We start from the raw sequence: 22,047 nt of genomic DNA on the forward strand, positions 1-22,047 counted from the left end.
CTGTCCCTGAGCTGTAAATGTGGAAGTTGTTATGTTCGTGAATGTCTTGTCGTATATGTTTTCACCACAATAAAAGTTTAAAAAAAAAAAAAAAAGAATTCATCCTTGATTTTTCTAATTAATTGGTAAATCCTTTAATCTCCATCAGGGAAGTATGTCTAAAATCTCTCTTCTTCATTTTCTCGTCATCTCACCATAAAGCATAACCTGATCTGTCATGGGGATCCCTGCAACAATTCCAGAGTTCACCCCTGCTTCTACTCTTTCCCTTGTCATTGCAGTGTCAACATACTTAAAATATAAATCAGTTCAGATCTCTCCTCTGATTGAAAATCTCCCATAGTTTTCCATTACACTAAGGAGAAAAACAAACAGGCAAACAAAAACACTCACACACACACACACAAGTTATTTTCAGAGAGACAAAAGCTAATTTCACCCATAGACACTTGCTAAAAAAACAAAACAAAACGAAACAAAAACTATTCAGCTACATATATCCCTCTGTGGTATAACATGGTATACTTTTCAATCCCATTTTCTTAACTCATTTTCCAAACCTAGGAACCAAAAAATTCAGATGATGAGGGAAATTTATACTGAAAGGAGAAAGTAATTAAATGCATAAAGAAAGAACTGAGACTCAGAAAGGAATGATCAGCAAGGAAACTGGTTAATATCTGGGTAAATCTTAGTGACCACTGATTGTTTAGAATAATAATTTAAAAACCCACTATTTAGATAGAAATAAAATATGCATACTAAAGAACATGTAAAATAAGATGGGATAATTGGAATGGAAAAATTCAAGTACTGATTGTAGCAGATACTGTTAATACAGACATTCTCCCATATCCTCTCTGTTCAGTGAAAATTCACTTGCAGCTATCATAGATGGTTTTCAACAGGCTGACAGCTTTCACTCAAGTACATATAGCTCTGTTCTTCTATGCCTGCTAGCTTTCTCCTGTACCATGGAAACTTGCTCTGTATTAAGTAAATGCAGAAGATTTAGCACTCCTAGAAATAACTTTCAACCAATGGGGAGTCAGTAGGTAAATGCCCAATCTCCTTATTCCCTGGTGGGGCAATTCTGAGTTGTACTCCATTTGGTTGTTCAGATGGTCTGAGCCCAGTTTGCCCACAACAGTAATATACTCATAAGTGTTCCCTCCACTAGCCCTATACTAGCTTCTCTCTCTTCTCTGTCTCGCTTTCTCCATTTTCTCTTCTGTGCTTCCTGATGTAGCTTCCCAAATGCCTGTGTCCATGTTCTTGTCTCTAGAGTAGCTGTTGGGAGAATTCAATCTAAGACATTGATTAACTTTTGTTGTTGTTGTTGTTATGTGGCATCGATTCGGACCCGACTCATAGCAACCCCTCCTTGGGTTTCCGAGGGAGTATCACTATGGAAGTAGATTGCCCAACCTTCCTTCTGAGGAGTGGCTGGTGGGTTTGAACCACCAGGCTTCTATTTAGCAGTCAAGTGCCTTAGGCACTATGCCACCAAAGCTCCCTTGATTAACTTTAGAATTTGTTAATTCAAGTATGCTTGTTAAAATTCTAAGCGCAATCACTAAAATGACATAGACTGTGCAATTTCCAAGGGGAAAAAAAGGAAATCAAAAAACTTTAATTAAGTCTATAAAGACAGAAAAGAGATGAAGTGTGGGAGAAGGAAAACATAAGGAAACAGAGTAAATATCATATTTCATAGAATCAAAGGTGACAGCAATTGTGGGAGACATTTAAATTTTATGTGCTATCAGGAAAGAAACCACCACTTGTCTGTCAGTTTGTTGTACCGTGGTGGCTTGTGTGTTGCTGTCATGCTGGAAGCGAAGGCTCTGGTATTTCAAATACCAGTAGGATCACCCAAGATGGGTGGGTTTCAGCACAGATTCCAGACTGAGACAAAGTGAGAAGAAGGACTGGTGATTTGATTCTAAAATAACTGGCCAGTGAAAATCTTATGAATAGCAACAGAACATTGTCTGACATAGTGCCAGAAGATGAGCTCCTCAGGTAGGAAGGCATTCAACATATGACCAGCTAAGAGCTGCCTCCTCAAAGTGGAGTTGACGTTAATGATGTAGATGGACCAAAGCTTTTGGGACTTTCATTTGCTGTTGAGCCATGATTCAAAAGGAGAAGAAACAGCTGCAAGCATAAATTTTTCATTGGAATGTGGAATATACAAAGTATGAATCTAAGAAAACTGGAAATAGTAAAAAATGAAATGGAAAACATAGAGATAGATATCCTAGGCATTGTTGTTATGTGCCATCAAGTCAGTTTGAACTCATAGTGATGCTATGTACAAGAGAGTGAAGCACGGGCCAGTCTTGCACCGTCCTCATAACCATTGACATGCTTGAGCCCATCATCACAGCCACTATATCAATCCATTTCATCGAAGTTTCCACTTTTTCATTGACCCTCTACTTCACTCAATGTGATACCCTTCTCCAGGGACTGGTCCCTTCTGACAACATGACCAAAGTATGAGAGATGAACTGGGCCATTCTTGTATCTAAGGAGCATTCCAGTTGTACTTCCTTCAAGACAGATTTGTTTATTCTAGCAGTCCAGAATACATTCAATACTCTTCCCATATTCTTTGCATTCTAGGCATCAGTGAGTCTGGTATTGACTGTTTTGAATCAGACTATCATATGGTCTACTATGCTGAGAATGACAAAATGAAGAGGAATGACATCACATTCATCATCAAAAAAGAACATTTCAAGATCTATCCTAAACTACAACACTGTCAGTGATAGGATAATATCCATATGCCTACAAGGAAGACCAGTTAATATCAAATTTACACATTGACCACTAATGCCAAAGATGAAAAATTTGAAGATTTTTACCATCTTCTGAAGTCTGAATTGATCAAACGTACAATCAAGATGCATTGATAATTACTGGTAATTACAATGCAAAAGCTGGAAACAAAGAAGGATCATTAGTTTGAAAGTATGGTCTAGGTAATAAAAAGGAAGGTGGAGATCGCATACTAACAACTTATTCAATGCAAATAAACATCTTTTCTCAACAACATAAACTGACTTTACATGTAAACTTAACTGGGTTGAATACACAAGAACCAAATCAATTACATCTGTGAAAAGAGACAATGGAGAAATTCAATACCATCAGTCAAAACAAGATCAGGGACCCACAGTGGAACAGACTTATCAATTGCTCATATGCAAGTTTAAGTTGAAGCTGACAAAAATGAAAACAAGTCCACAAGAGCCAAAGTATGACCTTGAGTATATCTTACTTGAATTTAGAGACTATCTGAACAACAGATTTGATGCATTGAACACCAGTGACCAAAGATCAGAAAAGTTGTGGGATAACATTAAGGGCATCATGCAAAAAGAAAACAAAAGGCCATAAAAAGGAAAGAAAGAAAAGACCAAAATGGAAGTCTTCTTTTCAGAAGAGACTATGAAACTTACTTTTGAATGTAGAGTAGCTAAAGTGAATGGAAGAAATGATAAAGTAGAAAAGCTGAATGGAAGATTTCAAAGGGCAGCTTGAGAAGACAAAGTAAAGTATTATAATGAAATATGCAAAGACCTGAAACTAGAAAACCATAAGGGAAAGAATATATATAACATTTCTCAAGCTGAAAGAACTGTAGAAACACTTCAAACCATGAGTTGCAATATCAAAAGATTTTATGGGTAAAATCCTTACTCCATTTATTGTGATGTTGCTTATTGGTCCAGTTATGAGGATTTTTGTTTTCTTTATGTGATCAATACTGAAGGCTGTCATCTTTGATATTCATCAGTAAGTGCTTCAAGTCTTCTTCACTTTCAGTAAGTAAGGTTGTGTCATTTGCACATGGCAGGTTGTTAATGAGTCTTCTTTCAATACTGATGCTGCATTCTTCTTCCTATAATTTAGCTTCTCAGATGATCTGCTCAGCATAGTGTCTAAAAAATACAGTGAAAGGATAAAACCATGATGCATGCCTTTCTTGATTTTAAATCTGTGGTCTATGTAAAAGATTCTCATGAACACAATTCTGTGTTCTGGAATTTCCTTTCTTTGCAATGCTGTCCATAGTTTGTTATGATCCACAGAGTTGAGAGTCTTTGTATAGTCAAAAAGCACAGGTAAGCATCTTTCTGATATTCTTTGCTTTCAGCCAAAATCTATCTTACATCAGCAGTTATATCCCTTGCTCTGTGTCCTCTTCAAAATCCAGCTTGAATTTCTGGTAGTTCCCTGTTGATGTGTTTCTGCAACTGTTCTTTAAATATTTTCAGTGAATTTATTATTATTATGATTATTATGATTTGGGTGAGAGTTTACAGAATAAATTCACTTTCCATACAGCAGCTCATATACACTTTGTCTCATGACATTGATTACAATTTACCAGAATGCAACATCTCCCCTCCCACTTCTTCCCCATAGTTACCTCTTCCCTGTGTCCTTCCCTCCATGCACTCCTGCCCTCTAATCTATGTCCTTAAGCATACATAACCCTTCTATTCTCCCATGATTGTTCTCTCCATGGAGTGTATCTACCTAGTGTAAATGTTCACCGTATATGCCTGACTTTTGTTTGGCTGGAAGCCACAGGTGTGGGTTCAATTCCAGACCTGAAGGGCAGGTAGGCGCCATAGTCTCAGTGGTTCCATCAGGCTCAATCAGACCAGAAAACCTGGTCCCTCTTTTTCTTTCAAATGACTTTGAGTTTTGTTCCACATTGTTCTCCCACTCTATCCAGGATCTCCTACATAGATCCCAGTCCAAGTGGTTGACAGTGGTAGCTGGGCACCATCTACTTCTTCTGATCTCATAGTCATATAGGCTGAGGATTGTATGGTGTACCAGTTGCTGGGACTAATTATTTCCATGAATCTTTGGTTTTCTTCATTCTTTTTTGCTCTGAATGAGGAGAGACCCATCGTTGCATCTAGATGGCTTGCAAGCTTTGAAGATTTCAGTTGCTTCAGCGAAATTTTACTTGTGTGTGCTATTAATGATACTGTTCAATAATTTCTGTATTCTGTTGAATCACCTTTCTTAGGAATGGGCAAAAATATGGATATCTTCCAGTCGATTGGCCAGGTAACTGTTTTCAAAGTTTCTTGGCATAAATGAGTGAGGACTTCCAGCATTGCATCTGTTTCTTGAAACATCTCAATAGGTATTCCATCAATTCCTAGAGCCTTGTTTTTCACCAGTTCCTTCAGTGCAGCTTTGACTTCTTCCTTCAATACCATTGATTCTTGATCACATGGCACCTTCTGAAATGTTTGAATGTCGACCAGTTCTTTTGGTTACCATGCCACTGTGTATTCCTTCCATCTTCTTTTGATGTTTCCTGCATCATTCACTATTTTGCCCATAGAATTCTTCAGTATTGCAACTCAAGGCTTGAATTTTTTCTTCAGTTCTTCCAGCTTGAGAAGTGCCAAGTGTGTTTTTCCTCTTGGATTTTCTAACTCTAGGTCTTTGTACATTCCATTGTAATACTTTGTCTTCTCAAGCTGCCCTTTGAAATCTTCTGTTCAGCTCTTTTACTTCATTATTTCTTCCACTTGCTTTAGCAACTCTATGTTGAAAGCAAGTTTCAAAGTCTCTTCTGACATCCATTTTGGTCTTTATTTCCATTATTATTTTTTTAATGACCTTTTGCTTTCTTCATATATGATGTCCTTGATTACATCCCACAACTCATCTAGTCTTTGGTCACTGGTGTTCAAAGCATCAAATCTATTCTTCAGATGGTCTCTAAATTCTGGTGGGATACACTCAAGGTTGTATATTAGCTTTCATGGACAAGTTTTGATTTTCTACAACTTCAACTTCACCTTGCATAGGATCAAATGATGGACTGAACAAATGATTACACAGTCAGCTCCTGGCCTTGTTCTGACTGATAATATTGAGCTTTTCTATCATCTCTTTCCACAGATGTAGTTGATTTGATTCCTTTGTATTCCATTTGATGTGGTCCACATGTATAGTCACTATTTATGTTGTTGAAAAATGCATTTGCAATGAATAAGTTATTGGTCTTGCAAACTTCTCTTATGAGATCTGCAGTGTCATTTCTGTCACAAAGTCATGTTTTCCAACTACTGATACTTGTTCCTTGTTTCCGACTTTTGCATTCCAATCACCAGTATTTACCAATGCACCTCGATTGCATGTTTGGTCAGTTTCAGTCTACAGGAGTTGGTAAACACCTTCAATTTTTTACCTTTGGCATTAGAAGTCAGTCAGTAAATTTGAATAACAGTCATATTAACTGGTCTTCCTTGCATGCCTATGGATATTATTCTATCACTAGTTTTCCTTCCATGGAGTGGCTGGTGGCTTTGTACTGCCAACTTTCTGGTTAGCAGTCAGATGTCTTAGGCACTATGCTACCAAAGCTCCATTTTTTGGTTTTGGTTTCTGACAGTGTTGTACTTCAGGACAGATCTTGAAATGCTCTTTTTGATGATGAACATAACATCATTCCTCTTCATTTTGTCATTCTTAGCATAGCGTCATTGTCCAATTCAAAATGGCCAATAGCAGTCCGTTTCAACTCACTAGTGCCTATGGTATTGATCTTTTTGCGTTCCATTTCACTTTGACAAGTTCCAATTTTCCTAAGTTCCTACTTTGTACATACCATTTCTGATTATTGATGGATTATTAATTTTTCTTGGATCCACAATCAACATCCATGGAAGCAGCAGTCAAGAAATCAAATGACATATTGCATTGGGTAAATCTGCTGCAAAAGATTTATTTAAAGAGCAAAGGCATCATTTGAAGACTAAGGTGGACTTGACCCAAGCCATGCTATTTTCTCATATATTTCTCATACATATTGTCTCATATGCATGTGAAATTTGGACAGTGAATAAAGAAGATTGCAGAAGAACTGAGGCATTTGAGTTATGGTGTTGGGGAAGAATATTGAATATAACATGGACTGCCAGAAGAACAAACAAATCTGTCTTAGAAGTAGTAAAGCCAGAATGCTCCTTAGAAATGAGAATGGCCAGACTTCAACTATTATACTCTGAACATGTTATCAGTCTAAACCAGACCTCAGAGAAGGATATCATGTTTGATAAAGTTGAAGGGCAGGGAAAAGGAATAAGACTCTCCACAAGATGGATTGACAGAATGACTGAAACAAAGGGCTTAAGCATAGTAGCAATTATGATGATAGTGCAGGATCAGGCAGTGTTTTGTTCTGTTGTACATAGGGTTTCTATGATTTGGGTTCAATTTGATGGCACCTAACAACAACAACAACAACATGGGTTAATTATTTGTTCTTTTGTACATAGGGTTGCCGTGAGTTGTAACTGGTTTGACTGCACCTAACAACATCAACAACAGAGGGAAAAAAAGTTACCAATGATGTAGCAATGATAATAAGTATTTTGATTTAAAAGATGCTAAAATGTGGTGGCAATGGACTGTGTGTTGTATAGTTGATAAAATTTGGTAGCTCAAAATAACATTTTTAAATTAATATATGTCAATAATCACAGTTAATGCAAAGATGCTAAAATCATTTAAAATATCAGAAAATCTAATAACAAAATTTGTGTGTTGTTTTAAGGAACTTACTTCAAATATAAAAGAATAGAAAGGTCACTTGTAAAATAACAGAAAAAGATAACACCAGGCAAGTATGAACCCAGATAAAGGTGAAGTAGCTATCTTGACATCAGACAAAAACTTTCTCTCTAGTAATGTTTGTTCTCTTTAGAAAAGGTCATTCCACAATGATGAAATTTGAATTCATAAAGAAGATATGACATTTCTAAATATGATACACCTAAAACATAGCCTCAAAATATACAAAACTCAAAAATTGAGAAAATTACTAGGAAAAATATCAAATTAGCAATAGAAAGGGATTTTAATATTCCTTAATTTTGACAGATAAAGCAAATTAATAAAGCTTTGGGATCATGTTAATAGCATAACAATCATGATACAATGAAAATATTGAGTTCTATATACCAAATTAAAAAATATAAATTGTACTCAAACACCTGGAACATTTATGAAAACTAGCCGCAAAACAAATCTCTAGAATCACTAAAAGAATCAATTATATTATCTGACTACAGTACAATGAAGTTAGAAAGCAATAACAGAAAAATAGTATAAAAATACATTTAGAACCTTGAAAACAATACTGTTAAGTAGTTTCTTGGTCAGAGACATTATTGGAAGGGGCATCAGTATACATTTCAATTGAACTATAATGAAAATCTACATATCAAAACTCACGGGGTGCAGCTAATACAGCATCTTTAGAGATATTTGCAGACTTATATGCTCAAAGAAGTCAGAAAATTAATAAATTAATCATTCAACTCAAGATATTAGAAAGAACAGAGTCCAAAGTAATGAAATGGAGGGCAATAAAGATAAGATCAGCAATTAATTGTGGTAGATTGAATTATTGCTCTCAGTTCTTCACTCCCCTATAAAAATATTATATATTCACACCCTTGACAATAGTAGGAGGATATTGCAAAATTCAAAAGTAAATTGCTTCAAATTGATTCCAACTCATGGCAATCCCATATGTGTCAGAATAGAATTGTGCTCCACAGGGTTTTCAATGGCTGTTTTTTTTGGAAAAAAAAGACTTAAAGACCTGAAAAAACTTGCTTTCTCTAGCCACAGGACTAGGAATGGAACAGCCTTGTAAGTCAGAAAACTTTAAATTTTGTCTTTGGGTTTCTGAGGCAGTATCACAATGGAAGTAGATTGCCCCATCTTCCTTTTAAGGAGTGGCTGGTGGGTTTGAACCACCAGCCTTCTGGTTAGCAGTCAAGTGCCTTAGCCACTATGCTACCAGAGCTTCCTATTCAAGGCTACTACATAGTGTTTGTTATATAGTAGTAGTAGTATAAGGAGGTCTGGTGGTATAGTGGTTAAGGCATTTGGCTGCTAAGCAAAAGGTTGCTAGTTCAAACCCACCAGCTGCTCCATGGAAGAAAGATGAGGCAGTCTGCTTTAGTAAGGATTTGCAGACTTAGAAACCTGATTCACTATGAGTCAGAATCAGCTCAATGGCAGTGAGTATATTAAAAATGGGAGAAAGTAAAGAGACATAAAGAAAATAGGATTTCTTTACTTCATGATAAAAAGTTTCAGAAAAATAGAAATTGAAGGAAATATCCTCAACTTGATAAAGAGCATCTACCAAAAAATAAAGCTAAAACTCTACTTAATGGTGAAAGACTGAATGCTTTCTATTGAGATTGAAGACAAGGCAAGGATGTCCTTTCTCATGCCACTTATTCAACGTAGTGCTGGAAATGCTAGTCAGTGTGGTAAGGCAAAGGAAATACAGAATAAAATGGATGAATTGGGTAGCTTTAATGAACAGAAATTAATTTGCTCATGGTTTACAAAAAAATGAATAACTCACTGCCATCAAGTAAGATCCAACTCACAGTGACCCCTTCTTGGGTTCTCGAGGCAGTATCAATATGGAAGTAGATTGCCCAATCTTCCTTCTGAGGAGTGGCTGGTGGGTTTGAACTGCTGGCCTTCTGGTTACCAGTCAAATGCCTTCACATGGTTTAAGAGGCTAGAAGTCAGAATTCCAGTTGCCAACCCTAGGGGAAGGCTTTCTCTCTCTGTTAGCTCTGGAGGAAGGTCCTTGGCTCTTTTCAGCTTCTTTTCCTCTTCATGTGTCTTGGCATCTGTCTTCCTCCATCTCTGCCTGCTTCTCTGTGCCTATCTACTTCTTTTATATCTCAAAGGCTTAAGACACACCCTACACAGATATGGACTCATTAACATAGCAAAGAAAACCCACTCCCTAATGAGATCATGACTACAAATATTGGGTTTAGGATTTACAATACATTTTAAGGGAACACAATTCAATCCATAACATTAAATATTTCATTTTTTGAGTGATTGGTCTTTCATCATTAAGTATAATTTTAGCTTTATTTTTTGATAGATGCTCTTTATCAAGTTGAAGATATTCCCTGTTATAGCAGTACTAGATAATGAAGACATTTAGGTAAAAATCTAACAAACCATGTAAGGAACTTATATGCTGTAAACTACAAAACAGTAATGAAAGAAATCAAAGAAGATCTAAATAAATAGCAAGACATACTATGTCCATGAACTGGAACACTAAACAAAGTAAAAAGGTCAAATCTCCCCAAATTGATATATAGGTTTAATGCTACGACTGTCAAAATACCAGCAAGATTATTCCAACTTTTGCATGGAAAGGCAAAAAAAAAAAAAAAAAAACTAAAATAGCTAAAACAATCTCTTAAAAAGAACATAAGAAATGGGTCTATCCAATTTTAAATATAGAGAACTCAGAAACAGACCCACACAATATTTTTTCCAAATGATTTTCACAAAGTGCAAAAACAATTCAATGGAAGAACAACAGCTTTTTCAACAAATGATGTTGGAGCCACCTTATACAAATATTAACTCAAAATGGATCACAGACTACAAAACTTTTTGGAGAAAATTTTCAGCATCTAGAGCTAGGTAGCATAGTGGCTAAGACACTTGCCTGCTAACCAGACGGCTGGCGGTTCAAACCCACCAGCCACTCCTCGGAAGGAAGGTTGGGCAATCCTACTTCCGTAGTGATACTGCCTCGGAAACCCAAGGAGGGGTCACTATGAGTCGGGGCCGACTCGACGGCACATAACAACAACAACAACAACAGAGCTAGGCCATGAGTTTTTAGATTGGACACCAAAACCACAATTTATACACAAAAATTGATAAATTTGACTTCATCAAAATTAAAAACATAAGAAGATGAATGAACAAATTACATATTGAGAGAAAACAACTGCAAACCACATATCTGACAACAACAACAAAAACCCAAAACAAACTCATTGCCATTGAGTTGGATTCGACTCATAGTGACCCCCTCCTTGGGTTCCCGAGGTGGTAACACTATGGAAGTAGATCACCCAATATTCCTTCTGAAGAGTGGCTGGTGACACATCTGACAAAGAACTAATTCTCAAAGCTCAAAGTAAAAAAAAAAAAAAAAAAAAAATCTTCACCCAAAAAAAAAAAAAAAAAAAAAAGCAATAAAAACAAATAATCCACTTAGAAAATGCACAAGAGCCATGAATAGCCATTTCACTAAAGAGAATATAGAAATGGCAAATAAGCACATGAAACACATTCAACATCATTAGTCATTAGGGGAATGAAAGTAAAAACCACAAAGAAATATCCCTACATACCTATCAGAATGGCTAACATGAGAAAATCAAATGTGGGCAAGGATGCACAGGGTATGTCACTCATACGTTGTCAGTGGGAACATAAAATGGTACACTTACTCTCAAAAACAGTTGGCAATGTCTTTAAAAACTAAACATGCAACTGCTGTATGATCTAGCAATTGCACTCCTGAGCATTTATCACGATAACATTCCGCCTTCTTTTTGGATTCCTTTTTCTAAAGTATATCCTTCATTTTTAACACACAGGGTCATTGGGTGGTAAAATTTCTGAATCCTTGCACATCAGAAAACATCTGTGGCTGCCATGAGAAAGAACCTCTCTGATCTCCCACTGCAGGGAGTGTAATTGACCTACAGCTCCAGCTGCTGCCTCAAATCCATCACCATGTTCATGCAGAGCCTCCTCACAGGCTGCCCCCAGCCAATGGCCAAGAGCACAGGATACTAAGGCAGGCCTGTTCCTGGGGCTCCTTGGGCTTGGGGACTCCCTACAAGACTTTGCAAAAGTTCTTAAAATTGAACCATAGTCTCCTCCATTTGGGATAAAATTGCACCCCTCTCCTTTACTTGGAGTCATATCAGTGTCATGGTTTGTCTGCTCTCCCAGCCTCTCCTGGCTCCATTGTCTCTTACAGATGTTTACTCATAAACATCTAATAAATTTCTGACATGCATAATCCCTTCTTGGCATCTGTTTCTCGGAAGATCTGGACTTGCACAATATCTTTGTTTGTCTTCAGATTTGATTTGATATTTTACACCAAGAGTTCTATACCCATCCCTTTCTCTCAGATTTTTGAGAGCATTGCTTCATTGTCCTTTAGACATTGTCCTCAGAGTTTGGTTGAGATCTGACATCTTTTTGATTCTTATTCTTTCACAGAAAAAAAAAAATTCTTTTCATTCTCTGAAAGCTTTTGGGATTTTCTCTTTATCTTTGGAAAGTATCTAGGTATGTGTATTTTTAGAAATTCTTTCTGCTTAATACTTGAGCTGTTCCAATTTGAAGACACATACTTAGCTATTATTTTCTTGCTCTTCTTTCCTCTCTCACTTGTCCATTTTTCTTCCATTTTGTGCTTCTGAGACTTCTATGAAGATTCCTACCTTGGTTTTAAACTCTCAAGGACTGTGGGGGTTCTCAATCCACATGTGTTTTGGAGAAAGAGTTGGGTTTTATTTGTGCTTTGTTGTAGGTGGTTGTAGGAATCTGAGAAGCCCAGCACAAGTTGTAGAACCAGAATAGGATCTCCCTGGAGGAGAAAAGTTACCAGATACCAGGCCAGGTGTGTGTGGCTTTGGATTCCCAATGTTGTTATTGTTGTTATGTGCTGTCCAGTCGGACCCGACTCATAGTGACCCCTCCTTTGGTTTCCAAGGCAGTATCACTACAGAAGTAGATTGCCCCATCTTCCTTCCAAGGACTGGCTGGTGGGTTTGAACCGCCAGCCTTCTGGTTGGCAATCAAGAGCCTTAGCCACTATGCTACCAGAGCTCCTAAAGCATCAGCCAATAGGTGAGGCTTTAAGCTTAGAAACATGTTAAACCCCTTTATGCTTACTGGACTGCAGGTAATTTGTTTTAGTACAAACTGTCTATTTTCTAAATTTACAGAAGTGGGACTATAAAATTGTGCAAGGGGGAACATTCATTGTATTTAGAAGCCACCCTATCCACTTTTTTCAGTTCCCAGTGAGTCTAAGCTTTGGAGTTATATGGGCTACCTGCTTGCAGAGAAAAGGGGGCATGCTGAGGAATGACCAGATCAGAAAAGATCTGGCTTGGAGGAAACATGATAGCCGATCTCTGTTTATTGAGATACCAGAAGCAAAACTTTTGGTGTATATGGCCCAGGGTTATTTTATAACAAAATGTACATATGTCATTGGGAACTATAAGCATAATTCTAGGATCTCAACTTGCATATCAATGCCCAAGCTTCCTCTCACTCCTCACTTCTCATATTCAACTTACCACAAAAGAAGCACTGGGTTGGGAGTCATGAAACCCAAATTCTTATTCTGAAACAGGCAATTTGCTTCCCTTCAATATCCTTCCAAGAAAAAGCTATTGTTGTTGAATCGATTCTGACTCACAGCAACCCTATAGGATAGAGTAGAAATTTCCTACATGGTTTCCAAAGCTATAATTTTTAAAGGAATGGACTGCCTGCCACATCTTTCTTCAGCTGAGTGTCTTATGGGTTTGAACTGCTGACCTCTTGGTTAGCAGCCAAGCTCTTAACCAGGGCTCCTTTCAATGGCCGTAGACTTCTTATTTGTTTGCCAATAGGGATGGACCTGACATTCCCTTTCATCTGTGACACTCCAGGACTTTAAAGGACCATGTACTTCACTTTCATTTTCCCTGACCCTGGGCCTCCTCTCTTGCCTCCACTACATTAACAGCTTCTTGCTGATTGTCTTCCACAATTCTGATTTGGTGATAGCATGCAGGACTCCTCAAGCACCCCTTTCTTTAAGTCACAACATCACAGTATCTGAGCAGATATTTGCAATGCACACTCTGACCAAGGGATAGAAGATTTGGAGACTCAGGAAAACAGAAGACACTACCTAAAGGATGAAGTGCAGACCTTTGAGCCAGACAAATGAATGCCATCTATACTTCCACAATTCATACTTCCTGGCCTCACTTAAACTCTTGGTTTCTGCCAGGTTGCCTGCCCATTGTTTACCAAACATGCCAGACTCATTCCTGCCTCAGACTTTACCTTGAGTCATTTCTCTGACTGTGAAAGTCCTCCAGCAATGTGCAAACCCCTCCCTCCTCTGTTCAGAAACCTTCAGAAGCTCCTTCAAGAGAAAATCTATGCTTATTCATGCATTTAAGCAGGTATGGAGAGAATCCAAGGCTCTTCTACTGTCTGGCTACTTTGTCTCCGTCTCCTTAGTTGGTTCTTCCACTCTGGAAGGAAAATGGGACAATCTACTTCTGTAAAGATTTATCACCTCAGAAACCAGTGGGGGTTACTATGAGCTGGAATTGACTCGATGGCAGTGAGTTTGGCTTGTTTGCTTTGGTCTCCACTTCCTGGAAAGTTCAAATACCAGGTATTCACATTATTCGGGTCAAACAATAGAGTGGATTACTCTTATTATACTGCTTCTTCTTTTTCTTCTTCTTTTTTTTTTTTTTTTTTTGTAGTTCATTGTTACATGACATTATATTATGTGCTTAATTTTTTTTGTTTATTACTTATATGTGAATTGTTTCCTGACACTAGAACATAAGCTTGGGAGAAATTTTGTTTTGCTCACTGATAACTCCTCAGTGCATGGAAGAGTGTCTGGATCATGATAGGTGCTTAATGAGTATGAATTCAAAGAATGAAAGGAAGTATGGGTTGGTAGGGTGGTGAGTCAAAAGTCAAGAGTATTGGTGAAAATATAGCTGGTCTAGTAAGCCATGAAGGAGGTCTGGTAACATAGTGCCTAAGGCACTTGACTGCTAACCAGAAGGGTGGTGGTTCAAACCCACCAGCCACTCCTCAGAGGAAGGTTGGGCAATCTACTTCCATAGTGATACCGCCTCAGAAACCCAAGGAGGGGTTGCTAAGAGTCAGATCTGACTCGGCGGCACATAACAAAACAACGAGAAGTAAGCCATGAATTCCAAAGTAGATATGGAGGTGAGAGCAGTCAGAAAACTGGGTAAACTGGAAGATGGGTGGTGGGTGTGGTCAAGAGATCAGTGAGTAGGTTTAGCCAGTGGAGTGAAAGAAAGGAACTCATAACTGAGAGGAATGACAGGGGTTGTTTCTCTAGGGAAAAAGAAGAATGAGCAAACTGAGGAATTATGAATTTTCTCAGAACAGGACTGTATTTTATTTATCTTTCTACCTTCTATGCCCACTATAGGAGCCCTGGTGGTACAACGGTTAGGTTCTTCACTGCTAACTGAAAGTCCAGTTTGAGCCCACCCAGCAGTTCTGCAGGAGAGAAGATCTAGTGATCTGTTCCCATAAAGATTACAGCCTAGGAAACCCTATGGTGCAGTTCTATGATGTTCAATACAGTGGCTATGAGTTGGAATTGACTCAATGGCACACAACAACAGCAATGCCCAGTATAGAGATTTGCACATATCTGCCATTTGATAATCAGTTGGTGAATGAGTGGACCCAATTTTTGTGGTTGAACAATTTTATTCTGAGTTCTTATATTTTCCCAAATGCTACAATGAGAACATATTTTCTTATGTTGTACCTGTTTTACAGACAGTAATCCCCCTCCTCCCCCCTGTTCATTGCCACATGGACACATCCCTTCCTTTTACAGGAACCAGTGGCAATACAAATCAGGCAGCTTGAATTGGAGGTAGAATACATTGCCTGATGTTGCCCAGAATCATGATTCAGCCACTTTACTAGTATAAGACTAGGTTCAACTATATGTTCCTTAAATTCTCTGCAATTCCCAACATGGTAATTTTTGGACTCATGCTGGTTCCAAAGTCCTCTTCAGAATTTCCTATTTTAGAATTTGCTCTTTTCAATTTCTGCTGTTCTGGTCCATCTCTCCCCTCAATACTGAATAGTTCCCTCCTTCATTGTTCATATGGTCTTGCATACTGTATTCAAACTAATCTTCTAGACTCTCATCCATTACCATGATACTCTCTGCTGTCTAAGTTGCATTTTTCTTGCAAACAGTAGGCACACAATAATTCGAATGAATAGGGTTCAATGTAAGGAGAATGATGGGAGAGGAGAGCTGAAACCAGGGTCTTTTGCTCTGTATACCTGGACCATTTGTCTCCTTTCAACCCAGGTCAATCACCACCTCTGTGGAAGCCAGTGTCAGATTAGCCAATAAGCAAGGTGTGATAGTCAGAGTTGTATGTCAAGTTGGCTGGACCATAATTCTGAGTGGTTTAAGCAACTGTGATGTGGGTTATTCCCATGATGAGATCAGATGTATATGTTTTGAGAAGCTGATCTGTTGAAAGAGAGTTTCCCTAGAGGTGTGGCCTGCTTCCAATGTGTTTATGGACATCTTGGGAAAATGAGACTCTTCTGTGGATTGGGATCCTGTTGTGCTGCCTACAACTGTCTGTGAATGAACAATCCACCATTCAGCTTGGTGATCTTGGATTTGTCATTCGTCGGGGTCAACAGCCAGTGTACTGCCTGCCAACCTTGAGTTCATCAGCCCCTGCAGCTGTGTGAGTCAGGAAAAGCCTGCAGCTTGATGTTTGATCCAAGGACTTGGGATTTGCCAGCTTCTCTAAGCCATTTTCCTAAGATAAATTTATCTCTCTCTGTATATATAAGCTTTACTGATTTTGCTTCCCTAGAGAACCCAGCCTAACACACAAGGTAAGCACAAGCTTACTTGTACTTACTTACTAATCTGTAGTGAACAATTTCACATTGTTTTCTTTTCTTTCTTTCTTTCTTTTTTTTTTTTTTTTTTACCACATCAAAGATTCTGTTTCTAGGTATGGCTGGCATCTGACTCTCTCTCAACCCCACAGGCTTTTCCTACAGAATCAAAGCCTCTTTTCAAATTTACAATCCCTGACAGGAACAGAGTACCCAGTAAGCAAGGTAAGCACAGCCTTTCTTGTGCTTACTTACTAATTTGTAGTGAACAATTTCACATGGGTTTTACCACAGATGTTGGGTAATCTGCCCCTGGAGGAAGCCTTTCAACTCTCCTGTTCCTTCATGTTCTTTCCCAAGCACTGAGTGGAAAAGAAAGGCTCAGCTTCCCAGAAAAGCAGGGTGGAGTCTTGAGTTGACAGGAGAGAATAAACGTAATCTTTTGGATTTATGCTGACAACAGTAACTTTGCAAAATGCATTACCAAAAATAGACACAAATCAGAACAAAAACATCCTTTCACTCTGTTTCGCTTCTGCAGGATTAAACAGAAATAAAGTCAATCAGTTTCAGCAATTTCAGTTTCACATTATGTTAAACAAGACAGGAAGTCTTCTTAAGAAACCACAAAATGACCTGGAAATGTGAACACTTTCTGTTTTTTTTTTTTTTCATGGAGTTTTGACTGTAGCTGCTTTGTCCTTGTCTCTTTTTCCTTTATGCCGACTCTTCTCTTCCTTCCCACCTCCTCCTTCAATTGGGATGTAAGTTGAACACTGTACAAAGCAAGTGGATGATGTTCAAGGAGTTTCCTGGTGCTAGAAACACATTGCCAAGGCTGGTATGTGTTATTCAAGTGGGAATCCAGATCAGTGGATCCTATAGCATCTGCCCCTTTCCCAAGATGAGAGACAGACCATGGCATAGCTCTTCAGCTGTCCTTCTCCCACCCAGTCCCAGACCTGGCCATGCATCAGATTTATGTCATGTGGAAGGGAAGTCATACCTTGCTTTGATGGAACTGTACTCAGGGTTGCTAACATAGGTATTACTATTCTGGCCCTAGGACTGAAAAGAGAAGGGAGTTGGGGGTATAGAAGTGAGCAAGTGAAACCAGAAGTAGGGATAATTTTCTCCATTAGAAATAGTTTGCCAAAACTTGGACTATGGAACAAAATCTTGTCTTCTGATACCTTCAAAGGATACCACATGATAACAGCAGTTTGTGGTGAAGGGATGCACAGGGGATATTGTCCTGGTAATAGCACCTTTTGCATAGCCAATGTTCTTGACAATGACATCAGCAGCTCAGATATTAGAGGATGTCTGATGGTGGTGGCCCTTTCAGCATAGATACCAACTAGTTGCCACTGAGTCAATTTTGATTCATGGTGACTCCCTGTGTCCCAGAATAGAACTCTGCTCCATAGGGTTTTCAGTGGCTGATTTTCTGAAAGTAGATCTTCAGGCCTTTCTTCCAGGCCTCTGGAGCTTTGAACCTCTCAGCAGCTGAAAGCATTAACCATTTGTACCATCCAGTATCCTCAATATCTACAGTGAGCAATTCTCACTTGAGCTTTGATAGCTCATAAAGAATGGGGAGGGGGGAGGAGAGTGTTGACATGTTGACGTCCATGAAGATAATGAACTACAAAAAAGACACCTCATCTTAGTGAGCTAAAACAGAGTTAAAATAAAACAACAGCAAACAAACATGGCAGACAAAGATGACTGGAGTTATCAATGGATGCTGACAATTCCTAGAATTACTTGGAATAAATGTGATGGGACTGAAGGTCATTCAAGAGAGATAGTGAAAGATTCAGAGAATTCCATTTTATGATAATATTACCGCTTTATATTTATCCTAAATTGATGGATGGAACCTAGGAAGCACAGATTATATGAGTTTTGAGGGTCATAGAGATTGATAAGTAGGAATATTTGCAACTTGTAGAGCCTAATTTCCACATAGAGGATTGTATTCATGTGCATAGTTGTGGGAAGACTAGGGGTAAAGAACCTGAATGTAAAAGAAACAATAGCTCAGGGATTAGGTAGAGGGTATGGGCTTCTACTCAGTCCTCCAGGCTGATGAGGTCTAAAGAAGCTGGGGGTGATTTCCAAAGGTTCCCACTAGATGGTGGTGTAGGTCAGTACATAAGTCTGCAGAGGCTTCTCAAAGATCAGGACACTGGTGAGTAGGTCCTGTCATTTCACAGATGAGAAGATAGAGGCACTGGGAGCCAGGGTAACTTGATCCCTGGTCACCAATGACTAACACTGTCCCATTCTTCCTTGTCTCCAACTTCTGGGTTCAATGCAATGACCTTAGGTTCTGCTTTCAGAACCCTTGAAGTTATTTTTAACATCTAATTGTTAGGCTAAAGCAAACCCAAGCCACCAACATTTCAGTTAGCAGCTTCCTCCGGTTGTCAAGCCCTGATGGGACAGCCTGATAAGACAACGGAAGTAACAGAACCCGCCCAGACTGGAAAGTCCTATGCAGTGGCAAACTTTCTCTTGTGAAGCCCCCTCATGCTAATTAAGTGCAGACCCATGCTAACAGCTAATTGGACCCCACCATTTCCTTAGTGTCCCCACTTAGGTCCTCCACAAGACTATAAACCCTCCCCTCTCCAGCCAAGCAGTGCGACTTCCCGGGCCCCTCTCAGGGACCCATGAACCTCGCCCGGGCCCCTGTCGGGGGCCTGTAAACCTCCCCCAGAAACTCAGAATAAAAACTTCTCTTTAACCTCACTTTTGTGCGTCCTTTTCTCCTTACCGTGGCCTTACACTAATCTCCCCTTTATTTCCTAGCACCTAAATCAGGAAGTGTCAGCTAGAGGCAGATCAGTTCCTTTGACTGAAAAGAGAAGTCAAGGGTCTTGGGTTACAGGTACTGTGTGGCTCCCCATCACCTGTGGGATGAAGGCCAAATGCTGGGGTACGGCACCAGAATTCTCTTACTTCAGTCCTTATGTTACCTGAAGCTTCTTAAACATTTCCCTGAGCTTTTTGGGTTCTGCAAACCTACTCATCTAACAGTTTTTGAACCTCTGCTTTTTGAAGTACCTCCTGAGTCATTTAGGGAGGTTGAATCATTATTGATTTTGTGCCATCATTTAAATCTATATTGTTAATGATTTAGGCTGGAGGTAGTATGATGGCCAGGATCCCAGAAATGACCACATTCTCCCCTCATAATCGTCTACTGAATCAGCCAGGGATCTCTTGGTTGTGACAACAGAAATGGAATTAAGTCTGTCCTAGACAAAAAAGAAACATTATTGGCTCCAGCAAGGGTGCAGGTGCAGCTGGGGAAGATTGGAAGCAGAGATTAGATGATCTCTCTGGAAAGTTCAGCTTTTCTCTGATGCTGAGTATCAAATTTATTCTCTCCTATGGAAGACTAACTTTTTCCATCTGGTGGGGATATGGATCTTGGCTGCTTTATGCTTGCTTCTTACCAACTTCATCACCAGCTCTTTCCAACTAAGAGTCAATTAAACACCACTACCAAATGGCACTTGTAAAAAGTGAGCATATAATCAAAGCAGGGCCAATCATTTACTGTTGTCAGAGGATCAGGTGTCATTGGTCTATCTTGGGTCATCAGCCCACCATAGCCAATGATTGACAGCCTCCCACTAGAACTACATGATTGAAATGGGGGAGGAAATTTTTTCAAAAAGAAAATGCTCTTAACACAAGGAAATGGTGATTGAGTGAGGAAAAGAATGCTAAGTAGGCAACAATGAATGTCTGTTATACCTTCTTCCATATCTTCCCCCTTCCTCCCCAGGTATCCAAAGAACACATTTATAAAAAATGAAAGCAAGATTAAACTCAAAGTGCCTCTTTATTACTAGCTAAATCAGTGACATTTAAATTCAACACAAAACTCTGAATTAAGCACAAGCTTGGGCTTGAGTCTTAAGCAGGGTATCCTACCTGCCTCCTAAACTAAAAAATCATAGATCAGTAACCAACATGCTCAGGAAAAGAGAGCAAAGCTTAAAAAGGGAAGTAGGAAGGAATTTGGTGAAGTCGTCCACACTATAAAGACCATGCAATTTCCTAGAGCTCTTTCTCTTTCCACCTGACAGAATCCCTGAACTGCATCAAATCAAGACTACCCCAACTAGTAAATGAGAGAGAGCCAATCACCATCTCAGCAACCTGATCAAACAACAGGTCCTCCCTGGGTGGTAGGTAGAGGTCAGGAAGAAGTGGGTTGTTTGTGGAAGTTGTCTAAGTGTTGGCTCCTCTACATTTACCTACATTATGCTTTGTTAGACCATTGAGCTTTGCCAACCAGGAGTGAGGCAATCCCTTCCAGTGTGGGAGACTAGCACCTTGTTTAAAACCCTTACAACTATCTTCTAACATTTGCTCTTGTTGTTGTTGTTTTTGTTGTTAGGGTGCCATTGAGTTGGCTCCGACTCATAAGGACCCTGTGAACAACAGAACGAAATACTACTCTGGTCCTGTGTCATCCTCACAATCTTTGCTATACCTGAGCCCATCATCGCAGCCACTGTGTCAGTCCATCTCATTGAGGTTCTTCCCCTTGACCCTCTATTTCACCAAGTATGATATTCTTCTCTAGGGACTAGTCCTTTCCAGCAACATGACCAAAGGATGTGAGACAAAGTCTGGCCATTCTGACTTCTAAGGAGCACTCCAGCTGTACTTCCAAGACAGATTTGTTCATCCTTCTGTCAGTCCATGGTATTTTCAGTATTCTTCACCAACACCACAATTCAAATGCATCAACTCTTCTTCCATCTTCCTTATTCATTGTCCAGCTTTCACATGCATATGAGGTGATTGAAAACATCTTGGTTTGGGTCAGGTGCACCTTAGTCTTCAAGGTGACATCTTTGCTCTTTAACACTTTAAAGAGGTCTTCTGCAACAGACTTCTCCAGTGCAGTATGACTTGATTTCTTGACTGCTGCTTCCATGAGCATTGATTGTGCATCCAAGAAGAACGAAATCCCTGACAACTTCAGTCTTTTTTCCATTTATTGTGATGCTACTTATTGGTCCAGTTATGAGGAATTTTGTTTTCTTTAGATTGAGGTTAATCTACAATGAAGGCTATATAGTCTTTGATCTTCATGAGTAAGAGCTTCAAGTCATCTTCACTTTCAGCAAGCAAGGACATCATACATGAAGAAAGCGAAAGGTCATTAAAAAGACAGGAATGGAAGAAAATACCAAAATGGATGTAGTCAGTTTGATTCCTGTGTGTTCTATCTGGTGAGATCCATGTGTGTAGTTGCCATTTATGTTGTTTAAAAAAGGTATTAATAAGGAATAAGTCATTGGTCTTGTAAAATTCTATCATGGTCTCTGGCATCATTTCTATCACCAAGGCCAAGTTGTGTCATTGCAGGTTGTTAATGAATCTTCCTCTGATGCCACA

Source organism: Orycteropus afer, unplaced genomic scaffold (genome assembly GCF_000298275.1).
Source record: "Orycteropus afer afer isolate SDZICR_OR568_19922 unplaced genomic scaffold, OryAfe1.0 scaffold00059, whole genome shotgun sequence".
NCBI classification, from domain to species: Eukaryota; Metazoa; Chordata; class Mammalia; order Tubulidentata; family Orycteropodidae; genus Orycteropus; species Orycteropus afer.